The sequence below is a fragment of the Oreochromis niloticus genome, linkage group LG11 (genome assembly GCF_001858045.2).
Source record: "Oreochromis niloticus isolate F11D_XX linkage group LG11, O_niloticus_UMD_NMBU, whole genome shotgun sequence".
NCBI classification, from domain to species: domain Eukaryota; kingdom Metazoa; phylum Chordata; class Actinopteri; order Cichliformes; family Cichlidae; genus Oreochromis; species Oreochromis niloticus.
In genome coordinates, this window is record NC_031976.2 from 26,771,969 (window position 1) to 26,798,890 (window position 26,922).

The window sequence follows — 26,922 nt, forward strand, 5'->3', positions numbered from 1 at the left end:
AGCCACTTTATTTATTAATTTAATGATATGGATGAGTGAGTGAATACTTGTGACAATAGTCAGGAAATCTTGCAATTTCGTTACACGTGGATTTCACTTTACCTAAACCTAATTACAAACAAAATATTTAACTTCCTCACAGAAAGATAAACACTCAAAACATCATGCTGCCAATTTGGACCAATTCTGGGTTGTAAAAGATATATAAATAATATATAAATATCATCCTCAAAGAATGCAGCTTCAAAAGCCAGTACATCTTTCAGTCACAAGAAAGAGACTGATTGAAACAGTCCTTTGTGTGTTGGTAGAAAGAAATTCTTCTGAGAAAAACTGAAAGGAGTGAACCATAAAAGCACATTCACAACCATCACTTCCTTATCTAACGCCTTCTGTTCATCTTCACTCAAAGCTAACTTGGGTGCAATGAGGGATTTCCTTACACAAGTAAGACACTTTATTTAATTTTTATTGTCAAAATATTTTAGTTGGGATATTAATTTGGATTGTGTGGGAAACTTTAATTAAATACAGTCTCACAATCTCAGTTTTCATCTCAGGTGTATATATTATATCAGATATATATTATTTATATCAGAAATCTAACAAAATGCTAAAAAGAAAAAAATCAGATGCAAACGAATAGTAAATGAGCATGTTAGGGAGTGCCCACTTTTTGTTATCCGTAATGTTTTTAGGGTTATGCAACACTTTACATTCTAAATGCAGATTTAATTCTGTTACAAGGTCTAAGTGCAGTAGTTTTGATTTTAGTTGATTCAAGCCTCAGGAATAGGTGTCACCTCAGTCTTTCATCTTTTATCAATTGATGGTGCTGCAATTCAAAAATCTTTTTATTATAACTTTTTTTAGTTTTTTAAATTGGGAGCACACTTGAAGGAAAGGGCCAAAGAATTACCCTCTAAGCTACAAGCATTCAATTTTTGCCTTAAACAAGATAATGATAGATAGTATATATTTTTCATCATACTCTTAAAACAACACAGCACATGATTTAGTCAGTTTGTTCTCTGGTTTGCGTTTTATTCACTTTTTTGTTCATAGGGGCATTTCAGGAGAAATTCTAACAGGAGAAATAACTTTTTGCAAACTGCATAACTTCAGTCAGAGCAAACTTTGTTTGTACATTAAATTTAACTAATTGACCCACCAGCAACTTATAAATTGAAGAGATGCTATATTAATCTGCTGTATTTTTAGGTTTTGCATTAATAGCAAAGAAAAATAATAAGAGAGCAGAAAAGGAAAGCCGGTTTATGGTGCTCGGTTAATAATTGCAAGGATATTACAGGTATTTGCATAATGATTTATGTTGTTAAAAAATTGTAAACAAATCGGATGACAATGTTGCCAGCCTGTAGCGATTACAGAAACCCTAAGATGAGAACTGTGTAACAGAGGTGCATTTGCTGCATTTTAAAGAAACATTTGGGGGATAAACGCTGTAATTTGTTTTAATATTTAAAGACGCCAGTAGCAATCTGAATAATTTAGTGGTATAATAGTTTCTCTGTTGTTGATTTTACACTCACTAACAAAGAATTTATTCCTTTTTAATCAGTTGCCTTTCTGCTTTTTCTGCCTGTTAATTTCTTATAGGAGAATTACAGTTAGTGTGGGAATACTCAGAAGTTCAGAAGTCCTCCAATGAGGAGGAAGGCTCAGGCTGATGTAGAGACCTACAGTGTGGGCTCAACAGCAGTTTGGGGCATCTTGGTCCTCTTGGACTTTCTTGGTGGATTTATGCAAAAAAAACATTGTTTTAATGCTCAAAACTTTGTTTGTACATTTGGTTGAAAAGCAGAACTGATCTGCCAACTGACCATGACCTACTGGTGTGTAGGAACCTGCAGCTGGGGAAGCTAGAGAAACCAAACTGGCCTGAAGGATCTAAAACACCTACCTCCTAAAATTTGTGTTTTTCTCACCTTGGTTAAACAAAGAGGAATCACAGTGTATCTTCTCCAAAGCTACATCTGTTGTAAGAAGGTAGCTCGTAGGTAATGGCAACCTAAGGAAATCCACAGTTATGCATCAATAGGAAGGGAGCTGTGGAAAGATGCCTCTGAGGTCAAAAGACATAAATGTGGTGTTGGAGGATGTAGAAGGTGTTGGTTGTTCTTAAAGAAGATTTTAGTAGCTGTTTGACATAATGTTCATAATGTTGGGCAAGTGAAGAAATTCTAAACCCTTAATATCAGTAAGAAATCTTTCTGACAGGGGGCACAAAGGCTCTTGAAGGATTATGAGTGATGCTGAGGTTTTTCTTCATCATTGTCTCTATTTGTTACTGTCTTGTTACAGCTTGGTACTGCATCCTCTTACCTGTATTGCATCTGTTTTATCAGTCAACATACACTTATGCCTGGTCCAGTCACTGTATGTTACTCAGAGTGGTAGAAGTGTAGAGGAGGTTCTAAAAAAGACCCACAATCCAGAGTACGGTCATCCTGCCAACTCTCTGCTATACAAAAACCAAATAGTTGTGATAAAGGGTTTTATACCAACTTTAGTACAGAGGTAGAAATTTACAGAGAAGTTTTTAATTCCTTCAAAACCTCGCCTATAGTTACAAGGTTTCAGTGGCTGAGTAAAGATGAGACTACAACAGAAAAGTTTTTCTTTGTTCCTTTCTTTTAAGGAGTGCTAAGAATAAGAATAATGTACAACAATACAATAATATATGAATTAGAATGTAAAGTGAACCCTTGCCTCTTTGCACTTCCTCTGAGCGGAGCCAGTTAAGGTGTTTTTTGGCCATCTATGTGTCCTGGAATAACAACCTGAGAAATCAAAGGAACCTTGTACGAGGAGCTGGAGGCCAGGAGGCTTCTTGCCTTTCTGCTGTCACTATGATTTGACCCAAATAGGTTGAGGAAAATGGATGTCATGCATCAGTTATGGTTAACTATTTATTACAAGTGTATTTGTATTAATGCAGTTTCTTTGTTCACTGTGTGTGAGGCAATCAAGCAGTCATAATATGAAACTGTCAGTGAACCTAAACAGCCATTTTGTTCAGTGTCAACTGGAGTAAAGTTTATTTAAGGTTATGTTCTCAACATTAACAAAAACATAGAAAGACAACATGAGTTTTTGTCTAGAGCTAAAATTGGTTTTTATTATTAATGCATGTTTATATATATGTATAATGAATATTTCTTGATTTCATGTGCCCTTTTAACATACCTGCATGCAAATGTTTTGTAGCAATTTTGGCCAATGAGACACTTTTGGTGCGATGATGAAAATTGGGCATTTTGTTCAATTTCAGAAAACACATGGTCATTTGTACCCGCAAAACTGATACATGCAGACCTCTGAGTATTTATACTTATATTCTATTGCAATCTTGGCAGATTACTTTAAATTTGAGCAGGAAAGTCCATTAAGTACGTAATTAGAAGGAGACTAAAACGTGATACGAAGTGCTGTTGTCTTCGTACAGTTGTTTCCTTTGCAGAGTTGTTTTTAATGCAGAAATAACAAAAGTCTCCATGCAAATTTAGTCACATCAATTCACTGAGCTTGCCTGCAGTTATAGTACTAGCTGATGAAAAACATATATATAATGTTTAAATACTGCTTACAAATGCTAACTAAAATGTTACCAGTTGTACTCCTTCATGAACAAGTCTGTTTCTAGCATCTGTGACCGAGCATCTGCTGCTTACCAAGGACACAATTAGCAGGCCATCAATCAGCTCTCTCTGTAGCTAACTCAGATCGGGCTCTGCCAAAAAGCATGGGCATTAACAAGCAACTGTTAGCCATCATGTTTCAGTCCAAGTTGTACTTTGGCGGCAAAGTGTGGAAAATCTATTGTTGAATAATAATATTAATGGCTATTGCTTGAAAATAATTATGATGCAAAAACAAATTATTTTGTTTCCTACAATCTATTATCTTTAAAAGGGTTGCTACAGAGTGCCAGGATTCATTTTAGTATTGTGTTCTGTTGGCGAATAGAGCGCCACTTCCTGTGATCAAAACCAGTTCTCCAAACTACCAACTACAGTTTGTCCAACTGAATAAGTGGGAAAAAAAATACATGATACTAGATTTGGGAGAAGGCGTTTGCCTTTATAACAAGGATTTGTTCTTTTTACATGTGGATCTTTTCCTGGCTACTAACTCACAGGACTAATATTAACCACAACAAACATATTGAATATCACAGTGTCAGTTCCCACTTCATTCCCATCAGTATGGCTGCCTCTGGTTGTAAATCGCCATCATAGCATTTGTTTCTCTATTTTCTTGCAAAGACAAAAGTTGAAGAGAAATAATGGCAGACTCCAGTCATGGAGAAATTTCAACACCTAACATACTCTTACCAGCCTGATGGTGAAGGGTTAGGGATCTTCAGAATTCTTCCCTCTCTGGCTTCACAATGAGTTAACTGTCCAGTCTTTTTGTATCTTGAAAACTAATAATCTGACATTAAAAACTGACTAATAAAATCTGGTATTTATACAATGATCTTACCACATTTCACAAAGTGCACAGTTGAGTCATTACAGACAAGGGAACAAGAGACATAGAAAAAAAGATAAACACAGGGTGAAACTAATAGAACAACGAGTCCCACTTGTCAGCCTGTCAGAAAGCTTGCACCATCTATGAAGTTTGACTGGTGCTCTAAAAAGTAGCGTGTTGAGGAGAGCTCCCTTCTGCTGTGACATCTGTCACCATTAGGGATCCTTCTATTCATCACTTTCGTTTACCTGGCATGCAAGATACCTTCATAATCACCCCCAGTCAACTGACAAATTATAATTGAGCTTTCCAACCAATTATAACTCTATGAAGACTACCAATCCTCTTATTTGCACCTGCTAATATGTACATACAATAAATGAGTGTAGAGAACATTCCTGCTTGAATGCATAACATTGCTCTAGGGAGAGTAAAATGGATTTGCTATGACTGGGTAATATTCTGCTGGTATATCCCCTTCAAATAAGAATGTCCCTCGCTGCAATTCTCCCTACTGGGACAATCTGCAGCATGACGAAGTGCAATTATGTGCCGCATAATAGCCAGTTCTAACCCTAACCCTGTTTAACACTCAAAGGGCATGGTGTGACTGTGGAGAATTGGGAAGGAGAGTGTGTGTGACACATTGACTGAAAAAGCTGACAACAATAGACTAATAATGGAAGGTCTCGCCTCTGCCTGGCATCACCAAGAAGGGGTAGCTCATTCAGGATTTCTAGCTATGTTTTTGGTGAGGTGCACAGAGGCATCGCCACAGACTGTTTTTCAGTCAGGTAGTGTGTTGATACAATTGATACCATGGCAGAACACTGGTGTTTTCTGAAATCTGTATAAGAATAAAGAAAAGCTTTGATCATTACAGAAAAAGAAATAGAAAAGGAAAAAAGATGGATTTTTAAGTATCGTCTGCATTCTGATGTCATAGCGGCTTTTTTTCTTTTTCTATGTGGAGATTTTCAATATATAACCTTGGAAATTTCCCTTAGGACTTGAGAATTGTCAGAGGACAGGATCAGACTTGATTTATTTCCTGCAAACTGTACAATGCAAAATATGCTGACAATATGCCAAACCTTCCCATCACGACAGTCAAATGAAAAGTCTGTATGCTAGGAAAAAGTAAAGTATTGTTGTAAGCTTGGTGAAAATGCATTTTTTTCCCCTGTAAGAAGATAGGAACATTTTCTTAACCCATAAGTCCAACGAATGGCTCATCTAAATACTCAAATCACTAAACATGGATATGCATAGTTTTCACTGTTGCTATTGTCACCATGTTTTTTCCACTCCCTCATTTCACTTTTTAATCTTCAGTTTTTTTCCTATATATCTTTCTTTTTACACCATTGCAAATTATTTCCATCACTTCTACTTAAGTGACATTTACAAATGAGGGTAAAATCAGGAAGGCAGTGGATCTCAAATTGGAAAAGGCATTGAACTGAAGATAATGCCACAGGCTCTGTAATATCAAACCGAATGATATGAAATGTCAAATGATGTGAAATTGTTGCAGAGCTGAATTTTATGCTCCCACCCTCATCAATGCAGCACTTTTTTAGTAAGCCTCTATTTAGGCCCCTGAGTAAAAACCTGATTAGATTATTGTTATGTAGAGGACTACTGAACATCATATTCACACTGGAAGAACAAAAAAAACATAAGGCCTAATTAAAATAAATACAAATTAAAGGTAGGTTTATGCAGTGCACCATTTAAGAAGTAATAGGATAATTTGGAATACAGAGTTGCATGCTCCTTATTGCACATTTCCATGATTATATCTTTACCCCCAGGCCAAAAACAAAGAAAATGTATCTCGTGCAGAGGGGAAAGACTTGATGGTTTTATTTCACCTACTCACTTGCACGCTGGTATAATTTGCATGCAGCTCATACAATAGATGGTGAGAAATTTTCTTTACAACTGCTACTGGATGTGCTATCTTTCTCTAGTGACATCCAATCTCAAACAATGTTTTCCCTACGAATGGCCAATTTCTCAATTACTGTTACTCGTGTTTTGATGATGATGGGTTCTTTTTTCAAACTCCCTTTTTTTCCCCACACCTCCTCCCTTCTGAGTCTCTTGGCTGCTGTTATTTAAGACCTGCTTTCTGGAAATGCAGTTAATTTAGGTTAATTTGTGAAACAGAGAACAGAGTAAAGGGCTCAGGTCATTGTGTAATGCAAGCAGTCAATTACTCAATTACACTGAATCTAACAAGATCAAACTAATGAAGGCCGTCAAGACATGCAGAACCTTTAGTAACTAATTTTCCTTCTTCTTCTTATATTTTAAGATAAGCCTGTTTGAGTATTTAGGATAATTTAATGCAAAAGCATCTCTCATATTGATGACAACAACCCTTTTTTAATTCTCTTAGACCCTCAGAATCATGTTCATGCATATCTGCAATAATGATCCATGTCAATAAAGCTATGAAACAGAATTGTAAATATTTTATGGACTGTATCTGTTTAAAGGCGTTGCCCTTGCACCTTATGTGACTTGAAATGTGCAGAAAATCCTATCTTGCATTCTTCACCTCCCTGCTAAATCCATGCCCCTTGTTCCATTACATTTGATTTGGAAACCTATTCATGGTCCAGTAATTTCCATTTTCTCAAGGGATTATTGACAGGGAGCCTTCATTTGTTCTAATCCATCTCTTTGTCATTCAAGACCAGATGTCGATTCCATAATTATATTTCTTCCAGTCAGATCTGGTTGAAAGATTGTATGTAAAGTAGTAAGTACCCAAATACTACAGTATATCCTCGTACAGCCTACCATCCACACAGCTTTTTTTTTGTCCTTCTTATACTAAAATTGATTCTCTTCACTAACATGTAGTCAAGCAATACTCAAGCGCAATACTTTCGTCTTTTTGGGGTCTTGTATCTTGTGTTTCTTGGAGACACTTCATGTCTTTCGCGCCAGATGTGCAACATTCACAGCTCAAGGGGAGCCTCTGTTTTGTGATGGGAAGAGAGGTGAATGAAGCTCATGTTTATGGCATGGTACTGATGTATTTTTATGTGACCTCGAGGCAGATGAGCAGATGCTTCATTACCCTCTCCATACATTACTAGGATTATAACAACACACGGATGTGGAAATAAAGACTCAATGATGCTGTTATGAAGGAGAAATGAACAGTGAACACTCAGTTTCACAATTGATGGCAGCATTAAGATAAAAAATGCACACATAGATGGATACATAAATCAATCAGTAAATGAACATATTGTTGTCACTTCAAAGGTATAAATGCAAAGTATCAATCTTTCACTACTATTTAACACAGCTACTCTATTTAAATCTCTGTAACTCTACTAGATGTTCCCATGTTTAGTTACTTCCTGTTTTATTTTGACATTCTTTTGTCTCACGTTTGCTGTATTTAATTGCCTCTGTGTATTTATAAACCCTTTTTTCCCCCTATAAATGTTCTCTTGTCAGTCTCACGTTTGGTTTTGTGGACTGTTTTCTTCCTGTTGGACTTCTGTTCCACCAAAATAAAGCTTGTTTATTAACTCCCTCTGACAAGCCTGCATTCAACAAGGGCAATGCCCAGTTTTGCAATTTTCAAGAAAGTGATCTGGATCTGTACGTGTATTTTGAATAGGTTCCTTCTTCACCCACACAAAGTTTGATGAAATTCATGTGGTCAATGTGGATTTCATGAAATGTGGTACATGCAGACATATATACAGATCAAGCTTCGGCAAAGAAATTTTCCACATAACATGCCAGGACCGACACAATCTATGTTCACCTGCATCACGATTATACTTGCTACATGTCCATCCAATCCTATTGTCTTGCTGCATAAAGGGCAAACTACTTATAAGCTAAGTGGCTGAGTGGTCGTATGTGCCCATAATTCTTACTGAGACATACCAAAATCTGAAGAATTTCCTTTCAGGGCATTTTGTGACAGCTGAAGGAAAATTCCTTTTTGTACCAGAGCCTAGTTATAATGACTCTCTCTTCACTGTGTTTTTGTTTGATGACCTTAAAATACAGCTGTCTCACAGTAGCATTAGCTTGTCAAACACTAGAGCCAGTCGTCACAGATGGATAGAATGCAAATTTTACCAAGTAGCTGAAGTTTAGGCTATAAGGATTACATATCTGTCTGAATTTGCTCAAAGTAGGGTTTTCTTATAGTGGCAGTATACGGGAACTGAAGGTCAACCATAAATGAGAAATGTGGCAAATTAATAATCGTCAGTGATGTAACATTAATTTCAGCTGATTACCTCACTGGACAATTTTACTGAAAGTCTTTTTCTTCCTACTGTATTGTTGACTACTCCATGTAATTATGAGCATTATAAGGTCTCATTGAGACAGTGTCATTGTTGCTGAAAGAAACTGTTTAAGCTTTTTTTCTTGGCCCTACTTGATGCTTTTGTAAAGCTGCTTTCAGGAGAGCGAGGATATCAACAATTTATACTACTGTGCTGCTAAGAAGAGTGTTACAATTATTTTAGCTCATTATCAGGCCACCGCTGTGAGAATAAGGTGCAAGTAGTAAAACAGCATAATTTAATATGAAGGACAGTCATTGCAGTTAGCAGTAATATTACAGATACCTTAAAACATAGAACGATACATCAAGTATTTTGCTCCTGATGACCAATTGTCAATCATGGTAACAGAGGTAGAAGATGCTGGAAAACAACCAGAAGAACAAATCCACCTCTGGAAATTTTTACCATTAAAAGCTTTGCTTCGAGCTTTCTACCGATGCTAACATTGTATGCACAGACAGTTTACTGCAGATGTTTACTACATTCTGCTTTGCCACTGAAGTGAGTGATATGATGATCTCCAAATCTTCAGATTTATTCTTCTTAGCTTTTCTATTCTGCCAGTTTGCGTTAAGCCCATGCAGAGAACTCTGTGACCAATAGACCTTGCAGTTTTTTCATTCAGGCTAGAGATTTTACCTCACTAACTTTATTATGTTTCTAGCAATCCCTAAGCATTTGCTCTCTGAACCCAAAGTCCAAAGTGATCTCAATCCCAACGGAGTGAAGAAGGACTCCAGAGAAGCCGAAGGGCAGACTACCAAAATCAAAAGCACTTTTAAATCCTGAGACTGAAAATAAGACCTTAAAGGGCATTTTTATTAGACTGTGAGGAGGCTGTGATGAATGGGATGCACTGTAAACATTTTCACAGGGGAACACTATTAATGCTGGAGCATATGACACTGGGAAGCACAGACAAATGCGGGAGGCTTTGAGGGGGGGGGGATTTTTGTGTTGAAGGGGCTTTTTCTGGTTTTGAAGGTGCAGTGTCAGCTCACTTCCTATGATTTCTGCTTACAGCGCCAGAAAGACTCGGTCACCTGGTAGGTCATGGCAAGGCATGGACTTCGTTGGTTGCATAGCGACCGCTCTCAGTGCCATTGTGATGCTTTTTGAAACTCAACTTTGTGTATACCTGTAAACAAGATTTTCCAATGATGACCTGAGGGATACAGAAGTAAATCATTTCATGTTACCAGAGGGATTCCAAATTGAAACAGCCCTCCGATGCCTAAACCACAGGGCTTGTCTGTACATAGAGTGCTGTAATACTTGATATCAGAGGTTAGTTGTGTGAAGGCAAACAGTTTCTTCCAAATTAGAACATCGATGAAACTAATGTACATACATGGTTCCAATTAGAGCTGTTTTATATGACCACATATCCTTAGCGTTGGATATATTCTGAAGGCACACTTCATTTTAAAAGTTAATATTAAGTGAACAGGCATAAAGAGAAATCTTATTATTAAAGCGATGTTTTCAGAAACATGACAACTTGCAGCCAGGTTTGCTTCCCCTGTTTAAAGGGAAGTGCAAATTCAATTACCATGTGCACATGTATCAAGCCTGCAGGCTTCACAATCTAAATGGTAATCGCAAGCATTCATATTTTTGCTCGGGACCTTGCAAGGACAGTCCTTCAACAACATACCTTCAGTATCTCATGAGACACTTGAGACAATGAGCATGTTTAATGGATTAAATAACCATCATCACATAATGGAGACATATTCCCTTGCTAATTGTTTTATTTTATTTTCTATTGCTGCTTTACAAGAAACAAGGGTTCACCAGCAAATCTTTAAAGTTTCAGACATGTTTTGTGACTTTCTTTAACATTCGTCAGAACCTAGTTTGACTGAATAAAGGCATTCATAGGTAATTTTAAGTTGGACAATTGGTTGGAGTGTTTGATTGCCCCCAGCTTCACCCTGCCAGACTGAATGCGCTCAGACATTGTTTTGATTTCAGGGTGAGCTACACTACCTGTATCAGATTGTCTATGAAAGGGGAAGAAAACTACTACAGCCTGCCCTGCAATCTTCACTGGGCTGAAGTAAATTGCTTTCATTTTGGCTGGCTCCCCTTTGTTATAATGTGACAAGGCTACTGATTAGACGAGAGGGAGATCAATAAACTGTCAAGCTTGTGGCTCAAAAGTGGTACAGGGAAATCAAGAGAGAGACTTTTTCTCCACCCTGTCACTGACTAGAGTTCACATTGAGCCTCCAGTCTTGAGGGTTAACACTCCCATCTGACTTAACACTTGGGAGTTTAATTTCATGACCAACCAGTTAGCTGCATAATGTGGCTAATACTTACTATTATCGTCATTAAATCTTCGTCGCATGATAATGTTTCACAGTGGCTGCTTAACTCCTTTCTTTTATATCTATTCTGTCTCTGTCCATTTACACTCAGCCACATTTACACTTTCTCAGGCTACTGAATTTTCACAAGGGCTTTGCAGTCATTTCCTCCATTTCTCCAGCAGATGCTTTTAGACTCTTCTACCTTTTCTCCCACATCTACCCCTATTGTAGTATTCCCTGTGCTCATGCCTTTTCCATCACCTGACCTTCCCCACCCAGTTACACACCCATTTCTAATTCCCTGTAGCCTTGTCTTTTCACATGTTCCAAGCCAGTGTGTCTTTGTTCTCAACTTGTCATTGTTGTCCAGCCAATAACACATGCCTGGTTTTGTTATGTGTGTCATGTTCATGTTGTGTTTTTGAAGCTCAGCCTATCTCTGACCTGCCTGCCATTCATTTTTGGAATCGTATAAAAGGTGGAAGGTGTGTTTATGAAGGGAATAAAACTACAGTTTGGGGTTGGGCTGATTTTTCTATCTGTGTATCGATTGTGGCGTTAAGTAAAAGTGTCCAGCTAAGATCATTTCACTTCAAACAACATTTCACTCTCTAACAGTGGAAGAAATTACTTTATACATATTTTACACTTTCGTTTGTACCACAGTAGAAATACACAGCGACTGTTGGGAGGGAGATGAGGGAAATGACATGAAGCTGAGGTCAGCTTGGCTGGAAGTTAAACCAGGGACTGAGCCGCTAAGGGCATTGTAGACCATGTGGTATGTGACCTAACCACTTTACCACCGGGGTGATTTTACATGTACCACTTCAATAAAAATGAAGTAAACAGAAACACTTAAAATTGCCTCGGTTTAAAGATAGTTTCCTCATATTCAAAATTCTAAATTACCATTAAAAAATGTTATAAAATTTCTCACTTTTAGCATTTTAAAACAGGTTTTGAATGATTGCCCAGTCAAGCCTTATATTTGGCATTTCCATGATCATAGCAATGCTAAACATCATCCTGCTAATACATTCTCCAAACAAAGGGTGATGTTTTATATATATATTCAGATTTTAACACAACATCTTATATTGCGCAGAGCATAAGCATGAGTCTGCTGTTCATTTAGTTACAGTATGTTGGTACTTGGTTGGCTGCTGTTGGTTGCTAGTCAAAACTGAAACATTTTCCCTCCAGTCGTGAGCCACCTCGAGCCATCTGTGATGCAATGGAATATTTTTTCTTTCTTTTCCTCCTGTAGGGATTCGTGTTCACTGACAGTGATGCTGATAGGATGGGACAGGTGTCCTTTTGATGTCCTCAGTGCAGTTATTAACAAGTCACATTGTATGTGAAAATCAACCATAAAGGATAACAGGCAGTAATAGCTGTTGTCTCAGCATAATTGTTTAGAACTCAGGATGCAGAGAGACACACAGAGAGCGAGAGGAGTGGTGAATGATGTGTACAGCTGAGGCAAATTTGTGCATAGCACCTTTTGAAGATTGTCCTTATCCGAGAAGGGAAATGGAGCAGCAGTTAGCTATTTTCTATCCAATTAGGATTATTCATGGAGTTCAACGAGAATACACCTGAAAACAGTTTTTCATCAAATTCCAATACAGTTCTTTAATGATATAGATAGGGGAACGCTGATGAATGTCAAAGACTTAGACACATCCCTCCAGGAAGCAACAGCCAGTCACATTCTAGATCTGTTTATCTATTAATGAGTAGATAACAATCTCATCAGCGCCTGCAGTGTAAGCTGTAAGTTTTGCAAAAAGCAATCACTATGTGTAGTTCATTAGGCCTGAAGCACGGTGAAGCACTTTCACACAACTGACACTACCTGGCACTGTGCCGTTAAATGTGCAACAGCTTCGGATTTGTAACAAGGGGGGATTATTTTTGCTGTTGTAAATGCACAGCAGGGATAGACTTTTATTAAACGTAATACCTCGGAAATAACGTTGGGCGTTTTGTGGGAAAACATGTAACGCTTACCGCTGCAGTCAGTTTAGACTATAATAAATGGCGTCGCATCAGGTAAGCTTGCCTGATGAGAATTATATGGGTTCTTGTGGGGTTTCTGCGTTTGAGCGTGTAATGGTTTATCATGCGGAGATCTTTGATTATGAGATTTACGTGCGGCTTCTTAAAGATTCTCACAGAAAATTACACCACAAGAGTGGAATTGCTTTGCGTACATAATACCTACCTTTTAGATTATCCCCTTTTGAGACTTAAGGAGTTGTTGATAGAAAGCCCAGGGGTACAGAAGACAGAGCCACTTCACTTTGATCCTGACATAAAGATGGCTGCCTCCCAAAAATATCATCTCCTCTCAGCTTGACCCACTTGTTTGCTCTTATCTTCAGCATGTTGAGGGGGAGTGAAATGATATGCTGTTGCAGGCAGAAACTGATTCTCAACATTTTCTCTCTGTGCTACAGGGTGTTTAGTAGATTCTATGTGAAACATGATATACAACATCTTGCAAATCCTTTCACCCAAAATGACTTACTGCAACTGCATGCATTATTAGCATGAGTGGACCCAGATAATGTGTGAGCTAATATACTCAATGAGCTATACAGGGTTTGGACTGAAAAAATGCCTCATGTTGAAGGTTGGAGTAGATAAGAGTGCCCCACTCTATTTAAAGCATCTTTGTCTATAACAGAGCTGCGGGATGTTCAGTATATGACTACAGGCCCCCGCGATGTCACAAGTGCAGCTAGATCACTGAGCCGGACAAATTCAGGGCTCCGGCAAGGTGACTTTTTATGTGTCCATCATTCATGTATAACACCCATTAAATGACATGTCTGAGATGAAGCATTCACACCACATAGTAGGAAGAGACCTTTACTTTTGTTTTCAGCGACCAACTTTGTCATTGTCACTCTTCCAGCTGCGCTGTTTGTCACCAGCACTGCTTCTTACCCCTGTGGGCTTAATGACCCACAGCATGAGCCTGTAATATCCAAAGGACACCATTATTAGTCTTCCTTAATAAAGTCAGATTGTTTTAGTAAGATGTCAGAATGTGTTTCTAAATACGGTGTCTATTCTTCCATTTGTCTGCCTGATGCAGATGCTCTTATCATCAGCCGCAGAAACACTTGGTTATGATCTCAGATAATTGATTTTGCAATGAGCGTACGCCTTGAAAAGATGTGCGGGAAAAACACTGAGAGACATCATTAAAAAAAATATTGAAAATGTAAACGAGGAAATCTTTTTTGCCCATTTTAGTCATCGTCATTGACAAAGCGTTCTCTTTTTCAGTATTAACACGATTGCTGGGATTGTCTGGTTGCTTACAATAAGAAATTGTTATATTAATTAGAAAAAAAAGAAAAAAATGTGTTTTGTTTTGTTTGTTTTTTTCCACGTACAGCAAGGAAGGAATCTGAGCGAACAAGGACTGTGCCAGTGAGATAAGGTGTAGAGTCTCTTTTGCTGTCTTATCAGTATCCTCTGCAGTCTTAGTACTGCCACAGCTCCAGTGGGAATTGACAATAACAACCAAAATGTTTTTTACCCTTGCTTTTTCTGCAGATGGATTTGCGGGATCTTATAGTCTGAAAGCTGTTGCCAAGTCCCAGTATTAAACACTATCTTACCTCATTTAGTCAGAGAGAACTCAAGGAAACTCAAATACATTTCCTCAACTTTACAGGTGTTACCCTCATGGACACACTATAAGGGCATTTTAGCTTTCCATTATTCTTTGCTCTGGCTTTTGTCCTATAAGCAGCAATTGAAAGCAAACTAAATGCAGCAGCTGAGACTGAAAATTTTTTGGTTTTCTTTTTCACCTGAGACCAAGGTGACATTATTTTTACAGGAGTGTATGTGAAGATAAAAATCTGTATATTACTGTGTTTTGGCACTTAACATAGTGACTATAGTTTAGCCGTGAAATATACTTTACCGATTCTCTGTGCACATTCTCATATCTGGCACAGCCACACGGCATTGAACATGCAAAATCGAAAATGTGCTTTCAGATGATAATGTTAATATGTAATGCCATGCTGATCCAGCAGGAGACTGTAATTTATTTCCTTTCCTTTGCAGCGCTGCACACATGCTGCTAATATGTTTGTTCCATGTACAGTTTGCCAGAAACCTAACAAGATGACAATGCCATATTATGAAAAGCAGGAGCTTGGAAAATCAAGACGTGGATCACTTTGAATGTGGCGCCAATATACAAATGCAATGCCACGATTTAGAGTCATTATCAGCGAAATGCTCCTTACGTAGCAGTATCTCTGGTAGAACATTCGTTTTATATTTCTTGGGTTTCTGACTGACTTTTTTCAGAATCTGTAGGAGCCTTCAATAATTGAAAACGATCACCATTAGGAGTTTCAAGTCTTTTTCAGTTTTTCACAAAAGTCGAGTCTCAAAGTTCATTATTGGCCTTAAATGTATCCATTAAGATGTAAAGAGTATTGGACGTTGAAAGGAAGTTTCTATGACCCAAGGAGACTTTCATCTGTAGCACTTATTTCATAAACTATCATGAAAGGGTTTCTGTGTATGTTTTGTAACTATGCCCAGCAGCTGTCATACTAAATGATCATTTTTCACTTAGATATATATGAAGCAAGGCTATACTGCAGTATTTGAAGTAAAAGTAGAGGTACGTCATTGCTATTCTTCCAGACACTCAAGTACAGCACTTGAATATTGTACCGTTACATTTCACCATCGACAGTCTTTAAACCACCTGCTTTGAAATGAGCTTTAATATTATGGCATTGGTGTTATTTTTATCATACGCTTCTGTTTGTTTGCATTTTTTTTTTACAGTAGACAAAAATAAATGCCATGCATTTAACATTTTCTCACATACCCTCTTCAATCTTAACAAGCACCGAGATATTAAATTATTAATTTCACTAGCAGATATAAAATAGTGGCTTCCCTCACTCTGTCTTCACAGCTCCTTTTTTGTCCTTTGTGCGACATATAGAGCAGGTTAAAGGGGCTGCAGAGGGGTGACTAATGTATCCAGGTGGGTCATATCTGGCTGGCTGTATAATAAGCGGAATGGGATCAAATTTTGAAAGTGGAAACAGATCAGGAACAGTATCCAACCCCCCATGAAACTAATGTAGTGACCTTGACCAGACTTGAAGCACAGCTTTGGGTATTTTGCCAGAGGCTGCTCCAAGGTTGTTTAGCTTAAGTTTTTCTTGTGTCTCTGTCCATTATTTTGAAGTTGAGTGCCACATTGGTGAAAATCATGAAAAAAAAAAAAACTTAATTCATTATGGCCAAAATTTATGAAGGCAAACTACTGAGAGACACAGTTGATCCAGCTGCAAATTCCTTCTGCACAGTGCTTTATCGTTTATTGACCTACTGACTGGCCAAAGTGCCATTTTCTCTGAGCACAATTGGCTGTGAAAAACAAAAATAAGCAAAAAAGAGGGATAGCATAAGAGTGAAATGAGGCATTCAAACGCCCCTCAGAACACAGCAGTGGATCCAGGCAGACGAGCCACAAAGACAGACGCACAGCATCACTGTTCGGAGCAACATTTCACAAACAGCTGCACAGTGCCATCTAGAGGTGCCTCGGGCAACAGAAATAAGCAAGAAAATATAAAGAAAAAATAAATAAATAAGCCTGAGGCTCACGCAGGTGTTACCCACATTTCTGCAGGTGTGCATTCTGGGTATCAGATGGTGAGAGGTGATATCTGTCTCGAGCTCATGCATGCGCTCAGATCCCCTCCAGGTGAAAAGAAGGCAACATGTCACTGTGATTGCTGATTCTGTTCTCCCCTCATAACTAATCCCTGACTGATCCTATTTGGAGAAAATGTGATGCAACCAAAACTGGAGCAAGAATGTCTTTACCAGGGCAGACCCAGCCTGCTGGGAAACAAAGGCAGCAAAAAATCCAAAGATACAGAGTACCATGAAATGTGTCGAGGTTGTGGAGCTGTCACTAGTATCACATTTTTTAAAAGTAGCTGCTGTTGAGTAGCAGTGCTTTGTCCTTTTCTGTTTTAATCACTAGTACTCAACTGTCCCCAGCAGCAGTGTGACATCTTTAACACTGCAGGTATACAGCCTCAAGATATACGCTGTCATCAATTTTCCTGCCCACTGAGCACACATTGTGCCTGTTCTGTACACCCTTGTCACAAAAGTCAAACCTCGCTGCTCCTGTGTTCTCTCGCTGTTCAAATTTATCAATTCACTTGACCAGATATGCAAACATACACTTTAGCTGCTGTCTGCATCCAGAGAAAATACCCCAGTCCCCATGTCAGATGTAGCAGTGCTTATAAAATGAGGAGGTTTTTAAACGCTACATTATTTTACAGTTAAAAGTCTAAAACAGAAATCCTAAAGTTTCTTTTTTCTGCTGTGATGCCGGCGTTTTAGAGAAAGATTCAGAGACTTTTTTTAAATGAGTTTAGCTGCACATGGAAAGCACTGGCAAGCTAATTATATGAGATGAGTATGCTTTCCTCTTAGACTTTGAGCCTGTTATTGAGCTATCTCTGTAGATTTAAAGCAATGCATCCTAAAATCTGGAACATGGTCTAACTGTTTGTCTGTATATCATATCATCTGTATATCATTAGAAAAACAATTAGACTGAGTAATAAATGTTTATTTACCTATATCAAATAATTGTGCATAATCATATGTCTGTGAAAATAGGTGGAAAAATGCAAAGTGATTAAATTTCAGCATTTGTTTTTGTGAAATTTTGTGTGAGTATGAGCTCTTTTTGTGTGTAAGACGAGTGGGTGGGAAGTAGGTGGATGAGGTGAAGTGAGGTGAGGAGCATTATATTCTGGGGGGGAAAAAATGGGGACAGAAATCTGGAGTGGGTCCCAGTCTGAATTAATTGCCAACACCTAAAGCAAATGTACCTTCATTTTCACCACCTGATGATTACAGAGGTCACTGGAGCTTTACAGGCTCTCGTCCTCATTCTCAATGAAAAAAAGTGTTGCTGCAGGGCTTATTGTGACTTTAACCAATGTCACAGATGATTTTCCAAATTTGGGATCCTTCTAGGACTTACATATGTATTGAAATCTTTGTATGTGCATGCTAGATGTTTTGGGTGCATACACTTTTCCAACTTTCCAAATGTGAAAAAACAACAAAAACATAATTATTTCCTGAATTTGATCCAGTGTCAATAACAAAAGTCAATAACGATAGAAAGGTGTCAGGGCTTACACCTATATTGACTGCTCCCATTTAATGTCAGCCTCATTAGAAAATAATTCTATAAACTGTATATTTCTTCAGTTTTAACTAGACTAAAATAATCGTTGGAAATCTTCTATCCCCATCAGCAGGTCAAAGTTTTCACTCCTCAAAGAAATATAACAGTTATATTGGCACACAATTTTGCAAGACATATTTATCTTTTTTCCCAAGACTGAATCCTAATGACTAACAAATTATGAGTGAGAAGCCATAATGTTTGGCACACATATTCGTCATTCAGTGTTGTTCATCCTCTAATTATCCATCTTGTACCATTATTTGGTCTAGTTTTCAATTTCTGCTCATAATTTAACACACTAAACTTTCCTATCAAACTCAATTTGTCTTGTTACCAAGCAGCGGTCGCAGTTAGCTTTGCTTGTTTTGTCCACTTATCATCACGCTGTTAACCGACAGACTGTACAGAGAAACGGGAAAGGAAACTCATTTTAAATGTTATATTTTAGACTAACTGGAACAATTAAAAGTTAAGGTGCTCGTTTAACTTTATTGTTAATATTACTGTTGTTGTCAGAGGGCCTGTTGTAGTCTGCATGTGTATATTTGGGTTATATTTGACCCTTGATGAAACACAGTGTGATAGATCCATCAAATGTTCGTACTTGATAAGGACTGGACATCGTTCTAGTCAGAAAACACAGCTTGACATTGGGTAACTTTGTGGCATAACTGTGTGGACAGATGACCTGAATAATGTTGTGTGCCCTGTCAACATCTCTAAATAACACGACTCACAGATTTGACTTCAAAACCATAATAGAGACTGTCATCTCTAAGGCACTTCAGTGTACTTGTTAACCCTGCAAATTTGGCCAAACTGGTTTATAGGCAGAAATGTGTTTTTATGTACACTGCATATTACTGTAGGAATCTAATACACGTTTAACCTGTTAAATTGCAAAATAGTTCAAGATTTCATTAAATAAGGAATCGACAGGGTTCACTGCCACATCTTCTTAAGGATGTACTTTGAAGGTCCCTTCTTTTTCTTTGTGCAATGGCTCCCTTACCACAGTCTCCCCTGTGCAGTCATTACTCATGGCTCTGTTCCTGTCCTGTCTTCGAGGCTGACCTTCATGTTGATCTCAGCTACTCACCTGTAAAGGTTTGCGACTGTGCCTTGCACTGTTGTGTCAATATCACCAAAGACATATAAACATCAAAATTGTTAACATCACCTTTGTGGTCATTTAAACTACAGTTTTCCTTTCCACGATGGCGTTTTGTCATGATGACATGCAAACACACACATGCACACACAGGCTCAGAAGGTATAAATGATACTAGCCATGCTGTAGAGACTGTTAATAAGATGTTGTTATTGATATTGTGTGTCACTTATACTATATGTTGGTATTTCATCTGAGGCATTATTGAAGTTCATTTGCAGCCTGCTTCAGGGAATTCCTTGAGGGAGTATCATTGTTCATTTGCACCTCGTATCACTATCCCATCATGCAAGCTGCATATTGATCCATCCGGCAAATCCTTCATCCTAGAACTTCTGCTCAAAGTGCCGACTCACAGGTGTTCCTGCCAAGCAGCATGTTAATGTTTAAACAATTTATTAATTTAATAATTATTGTTTATTTAGTTTAACTTTTAGCTCAAACAATCATCACACAGCCATCAATCAAAACAAAGATAATTAGAGATGCGAACTAGTGGAGCTGATAGATGGAATGGATCTCTCCAGGCTAAAACTGATTTCCTGCATGTTACTCATTTCTGAAGTAACGTGCATAAAAGCAGGAAGCCAAACTCTCCCACTCTCTGGTTTCATTGTTAATGTTTGTTGCTGCAGTCTGTATTCGACTAAAGACTACTACTGCTACTGCTACTGCTACTAGATTAAACACTACTAATAAAAAAATACCTTGCTGTCAAAATCCCCACGACTGTGGTGATATCGACAGTAAGGTATTTTAAATGAAGACATGGGTATGCCAGTAATGACCATCCAGTCTTTTTGTGTGACTCAGTGATGAGTGTGACAGCTGTCCTGTGCAATAAATCATTGGCACCGTAGCCAGCACCGAGTGGTTGAAGGCTGGGAGCAGCATTTGGAGCATTCGAGAAAATTCAGTGTGGACAGTGAGGTTGACTATATAAGGGTTGATTTTCAAGTTTACTGTTTTCAGCTGTCTTTTTTTGGGTTGGTCAGTAGCCGCTTTGCCAAAGGTTTTGAACTGACAAACACCTTAAATGACATAATGACTGTTTGAAAATAAAAAATGAATGAAAAATCTTCTGCACAAGACAGCTAAACACAGGGATGTTTATTAGTGAAACTGTGGTGCAGAAAGGAGGCACTGTGGGCCGTCATCAGCACTCTCTATTCACAAATTTGTTTTGGGTATCGTGAGAAGTGAGACAGAGAAACTGCCTCCTTGATATGCCAGATGTTTCCTCAGGAGCTTCTCATATTGCCTTGGGCAAGACAACAAAGAGAGACAAAGAGAAAGTTCATTGAATCATAATGTCTCCTCTTCCTCAGCATGCGAAGTTTAGCTCTGTATTGTTTGTGCTGAACTTTCTCAGCTTTAACATGTTAGTCTTTTGGTAGAAAATATTTTTCTGATGAATTGAAATTGACAGGCTTGAAAGTGAAAACTTCATAAGCAGAAAGCATGCCTCTAGATGTAGATGATTAATGTACACACTGCATACATACATAACGCATAAGTTACAAGTAAGGGAAGCACAAAAAGAGGTCTGATCTGATATGGATGACATAAAGACAAAAGTCTTTATCGTGATAGGTATGCAGACATGGGATAACAAGCTATTCTCTTCACTTTGCATCATTAATTTTTCTCAGGTGTAAACGTGTGAGACCAAAAATTTAAAATGAAAAGATCTAAGTTTGCCTTTCTTGATTTGTGTGTTCAAAAATGCTTCTGCCTTCAGTCAGTGAAAAGCTAAAAGTTTTTGTTTTTCTAATTCAGTTTTTAATCTTTATACAGATGAGTCACAGTTTTAATTCTGATGCAAGGCACTCAAGTTCTGACTTACATGACATAATGTATGGGGGAAGTTAATGGCTCTTTTACTTTAGGTATCCAGGGAGTGCAAAATGGCATCTCTCACTTTGGAGCTCTGTTGTATCTTACTGTGACAGCAGACTGATGTGTTTTGCCATTCAGAGCAGGTTTAAACGCTTAATCACTTTTTGGAAAATAACACAGCGTGAGACTTTTGGGAGGAAAACAACAAAGTTGCAATGTGTGATCACCATGCGACAGATTCAGTGGTCAATCTGTTGCCGGGCAGAGATGGATCGATGGATGAATACTTTCCTTGATACATCTGCGGTAATAGTCGGCACAGAGTTTTCTATGACCTACAGGTGAAAAAGTAAAATTTGCCAAAAAAAATGTATTTATCGATCAGGTCAGAACTTTGCAGTTCGCATTTGTTTTTCTCTGTTTTAATATTGTATGACACCCTTACCAGTGTGCCATCACACAAGACACATTCACATTTTCCAACACGATGCATGCCTGTGCGAATCAAAGCAGCAGCTCACATCAGACAACCCGAGTTCTCTTAGTGGAACTTGTGGGCTGACACAGTGCAGGTAAGGTGACCTGAGGCACATCATCCTTTTTTCACTATGCAGCTCCCCCCTTATAAATATAGCATCAATAGAGTAGCTGTCTGGTGTTTTGGGGTGAGGCGAATGAAGCAACTCCACCTGAAGACTCAGTGATCTTAGATGAATGGGGTGTCATTCAGGAAATAAGCAAGGGAAAGAGGGTGGATCTTATGCCAAGTGCTGCAGCTGGTGGTGAAGGCCATTCCTCTCAGCCTCAGTCACTTTCTAAAGCTTAACCTATCTTTGTGATCCTTTGCAGAGCTGTGTGGAGGAGCCTTTCATGAGCTCCCCCGCTCCTGTAGAAAAATCTTTAACCTCTCCTACAAAGAAGACCTAATGTTCAGCCTCAGATATTTTGTATCATTTTTGGAGTCTTTAGTCATGTGGAATTTTTGCTTCGGTGAAATTCTGCTCAAAAGAATCATACACCGTGCCTAGATTGCATCTTTTACACGTGTGACACGTATTGATATTTACAATGAGATTCATGAAACTAGTGCACTTCTCTGCTAGATAAAATACTTTTCAACTACCCGTGGCCTCTGACTATGGCAAAAGAGACATAGTTAAAGCAGCAGCATAGATGTAAAAATGTTTTGGATGAATGGCGGCGTGTGTAGCTACGTGCCAGTTTGATAGAAAAATAATTTAAAATTCACCCTGATTCATGCCAGATAATTGTACAGGAAAAGCTGTTGAAGTCTATCTTCAGTCGTCCTAAGAGAATTGTTTTTGACTGTGCACAGGTGGACCTATCAATCTAGTGCCTGTTTACATGGATGCCAGATGTTAGCCAGCGTGACCAAAAGCAATTCAATACTTGGCTTTTTTTCATCTCCTCTTTCTTTTTCTTCTTCTTCATCTTTTTTTTTGAGTATCACTGAGAAAAAATGTCTGTTACTATTGCTTTTAAGTAGAATACATGTTTGCCTGTATTAACAAGGAGACATTAGGGTGACAGGAAATATAAACAAGTATGGTGACAAGCCACTAAATATCTGTCATTTGGATGTTGCAAGCAAGTTAAGGATTAATTTGTAAAACATGTAAAAACAGTAGAAAATTTAGTAATTGGTAAATACTATACACTTTTTACAAATAAATGAAACATATCCATATGCATGTGATTGAGTTTTAGCCATTATATTTCTCCAGACTGCAGAACAGTGAATGCTGCTAATTAGCAAGAATGATTAAATAGCCAAACCGTTTTATATTATTATATTTTATACTTGTCACTTTTCCGATAAGTGAAGAATAATCTTTAAGATCTGGATGAATGTGATGAGCTCAGTGGTTGAACCCATGAACACTTCTCCTGATGAAAACTGAGGTGAACTAGGTGGAGGAGGGCTGCATCAACGTGACGCTGAAATGACCACAGATGGCAGAGAAAGAACAGCTTCAGAAATGACAGGTTCGCTCAGAGAGCGAGGCTGTGGTAAGACCTCATTGCTTTAACAGAGTGAGTAATTTCCTCAGTCATCCGATGTGTTGAATTAGGAAGAAGGAGAAAGACACAAAGAGAAAGAATATAGGTGGTATAAGCCGAGGAGTACATTTAAAATCTCCTTTTTCATACAATCCCAAAATTGTAACAATTTTTGTTAATTTTACAATGCAGTGTGTAGTGACAGTGCATTCAGGTTAATTTTAGTAACATTTTGATTTTTTAAAGTAGAAACGAAATAGTGAGAGGTAAAATGATTTTATTTGCATTTGCCATTTAGACTTCACAAATCAAATGAGCAGCAAAGATAAATAAAAAGGAATTTAATGTATACCAATCAAGTATATTTCATTTGACCAGATCCCATTAAATATAACACTTTATTTTACATGGAAAATGACATTTAATTACTTACATTCAGGATGTTCGCCATTTGGTACTTTTTGGAGTGTAAGTGAATACAATTAAACAATTCAATTCAATTAAACTCTGCCATACAAATGAAATAAACAACAAATAATCAAAATCCAGAAATGCTACTGCCTTCTCTTGGCTTGGATTTCTTTAACATAGATGCAGGTGAAGTGAGAAATAAAGAGTCTGAGACAAAAAAGAAAAACTGAATTTCTTTTTTGTAATCATGACACCAAGTTTTCCTGGCAAAAGAGGAAAGGAATCTCTGGCCTTCAAAACCAGCATCCATGATGGTATGGGGCCACATTAGTGCACCCGGTATAGGGAACTAGCATATTTTTGGAAGGCCTCATTACTCCCCTGAAAAGTGTACACAGGTTTCAGGGCAACATGTGTTTTTCAATGGAGGACCTTGGTTTCAGCAAGACAATGCAAAACTATGTTGTTGTGCGCTTGCAGGGCTCTGTAGTAAAGGAGTCCAGGTACTAAACTGGCTCTCTGCAGTCCAGACCAATCAGACCTGGACACGGGATTTTACATTATCATTAGGCTGATGTAGGTACAGCCACATTCAGGTTATAGATCAGACCAGATTAAGCAGGGCAGGAAGGCACAGCACATGACACAACCCGACAAGACAGGTAAACAACTGGTCAAAACAAAGCGCATCAGTGAGTACGACAGAAAACAACATGCTGGGATGTTACAAGACAGGAATGAAGCATAACAAATCGGTACAGTTGTTGGCATTAATTGCTGATCGGAGTTCAGTCATGTCTGCCTCAGGTCAACAAATGGTTTTGGCTGTTGGTGACCAGTTAAACAGTACGAGAGCAGTTATAGCAACAAAGGCTGAGAAAGCTGGTTAGAAATGCTGCTGTTGCAGTGGAGCTAATATCAGTGTTTGTTTTTTTCTCAAGGGTTTGTGTCCAATCTGTTTCTTTATGTGCCATGTTGTGCATGCTAATGTATCTCTTGTGCTGTCAGAGGACAAGTTAGCTTGGAAGTAAAAGTCCAGCAAAACTGAAAACCCTGGACCAGGGGCCACAATTGTGAGTTTTTTTTAATCTGCATTTTTTCATTTTGTGTCGCCATTCAGTTACATTTCTTAAATATGTTCAGTAGATAAAAGGATTTTTTATTTAACCCTCCCATTGTACAGTATAATTCTACCACATGCTAACATTTTTGATATGCCTTCTCTGTGTCTGTGTTGAAGGTTTTTTTGCATTATGGGGACCACTCTGTTCTCACTTGGTGTAATTTAATTACAGCGGACCTTGGCACACCCAGGCAGCGCCCACGCAGAGCAGTGCAGAATGCCAGCCGGGAACATCCTGTCTTAGGCGACAGGAACATCAGATGCGACAGATGGCTCATAAATCATGAAGGTACGTGCACGGTGTCGATGGGAGGCCTTCCTCTGGAGAGCACACTGTGAGCAGGTTGGCTGGGGGAGCATCAGCTCGGCAACATGAGCACTGGACACATAACCACTGCGACTGGCTCCTCGGTGTCACAGAATCAGGGGAATCACTGCGTCATGTTCATTTTCAGCCAGCATACACAAAATTGTAAGGTGTGATGTGTATATATGTGTAAGAAGAGGTTTATATTTGTAAGTTATCTGATTAGGGTGGTCCAGTTATGAAAGTACAGGGTATCAGTTTAAAAAACAAAGTTACAGTCTGATTTGCTGTGTGCACCATATGGCAGAGCTCTCACCTAAAAAACAATAGCATTTGGTAAATCAGGTAGTTGGGCCGGAGTAAAACATGCAGCTATTTTCAAATATATTTCATTGCCCTTAAAGCAAAGGCTTTTTAACTATTTAAAATATTTACATTTAAACATTTGGTAATTTTATTCAGCAATGTGGATACTTTTTAATCATTTGTTTATTTCTTACTTATTTACAGGGTTGGTTGTTCATGAAAAACATATAATATATTTTCAGTATTTCAATGGAAGCTTACATCTTGTTCTCTTCCAACAGACTGAAGCAGAATTAGACCTAATGGACCAAAAAGCATCGGTGCACCTTTGGATCCTTAAAGTCTATTTTGGGGATGCAACACCATTCTTCTGAAAGGTATCCCCTTATTTGTTTTTTGGATGATGTTGATTATAGCTCCCAAAAATAGATTCCAATTGGATTTGGATCTATTAGAAGGCATAGCATATATTTTCATTGCTATGCAGATGACACCCAGCTTTATCTGTCCATGAAGCCAGATGACAGAGAGTAATTAATTAAACTGCAAGAATGTCTTGAAGACATAAAGAACTGGATGACCTCTGATGCCCCATCTGACTGTGGGGGTTTTATCTATATTATTGTAGGATCTTTACCTTACAACATAAGGTAAAGATCCTCATATTTAGGCAGCTGCTGTTGTAAGTTGGTGCTATATAAATGAAATTCAGTTGAGCTGAGCTGGACCCAGTGATTGGAAAGACCATAGCATATTATTCACATAATTTTCATACTGATCTAACCCAGCGGTCCCCAACCCCTGGGCCACGGACCAGTACGGATCCGCAAGTCGTTTGGTACCGGGCCAGGAGAGTTGAGGCTCGGGTGTGAAATTTATGGTTTTCAGGGTTTTTATCGTTAACTCTGTTTCCCTGGGTCTTTTCCCGTGTTGTAGTTATGTGTCTTATTTTGAAAGAAATGTTTACAGGTTACCATAGCGACCAGAGAGCATTAGTGGGCAAGGGGAGGATGTTACTTTCAATGTTGTTGGCGCATTTCAGGAGGACGCTGCTAATAAAGTTACACAATTCCACAGTGAATTTGCGTTTGTATTATATTTACAAATACCACAGTTTTTGTCTTGGTCGTGTCATTTTATTTTATTGTATTTATCCGACACCTTAAAGGCTGATCCATGAAAATATTGTCTGACATTAAACCGGTTCGTGGCGCAAAAGAGGTTGGGGACCGCTGGTCTAACTATTCAAACACCCCACCTCTATCCCCACCTCACAGTAGGGTCCAAA

The 26,922-nt window shown here is 38.3% G+C and overlaps 1 long non-coding RNA gene across 1 annotated transcript in view; it reads left to right on the forward strand.

Annotated features, from left to right (window-relative positions):
- The window catches only part of LOC102076253 (uncharacterized), a 79,578-nt gene that overhangs the window by 46,296 nt on the left and 6,360 nt on the right, over window positions 1-26,922 (forward strand). The window contains exons 3-4 of the long non-coding RNA XR_266596.3: window positions 25,194-25,310; window positions 25,916-26,011. This is a non-coding gene — a long non-coding RNA (uncharacterized LOC102076253). The remainder of the gene's footprint in view (window positions 1-25,193; window positions 25,311-25,915; window positions 26,012-26,922) is intronic.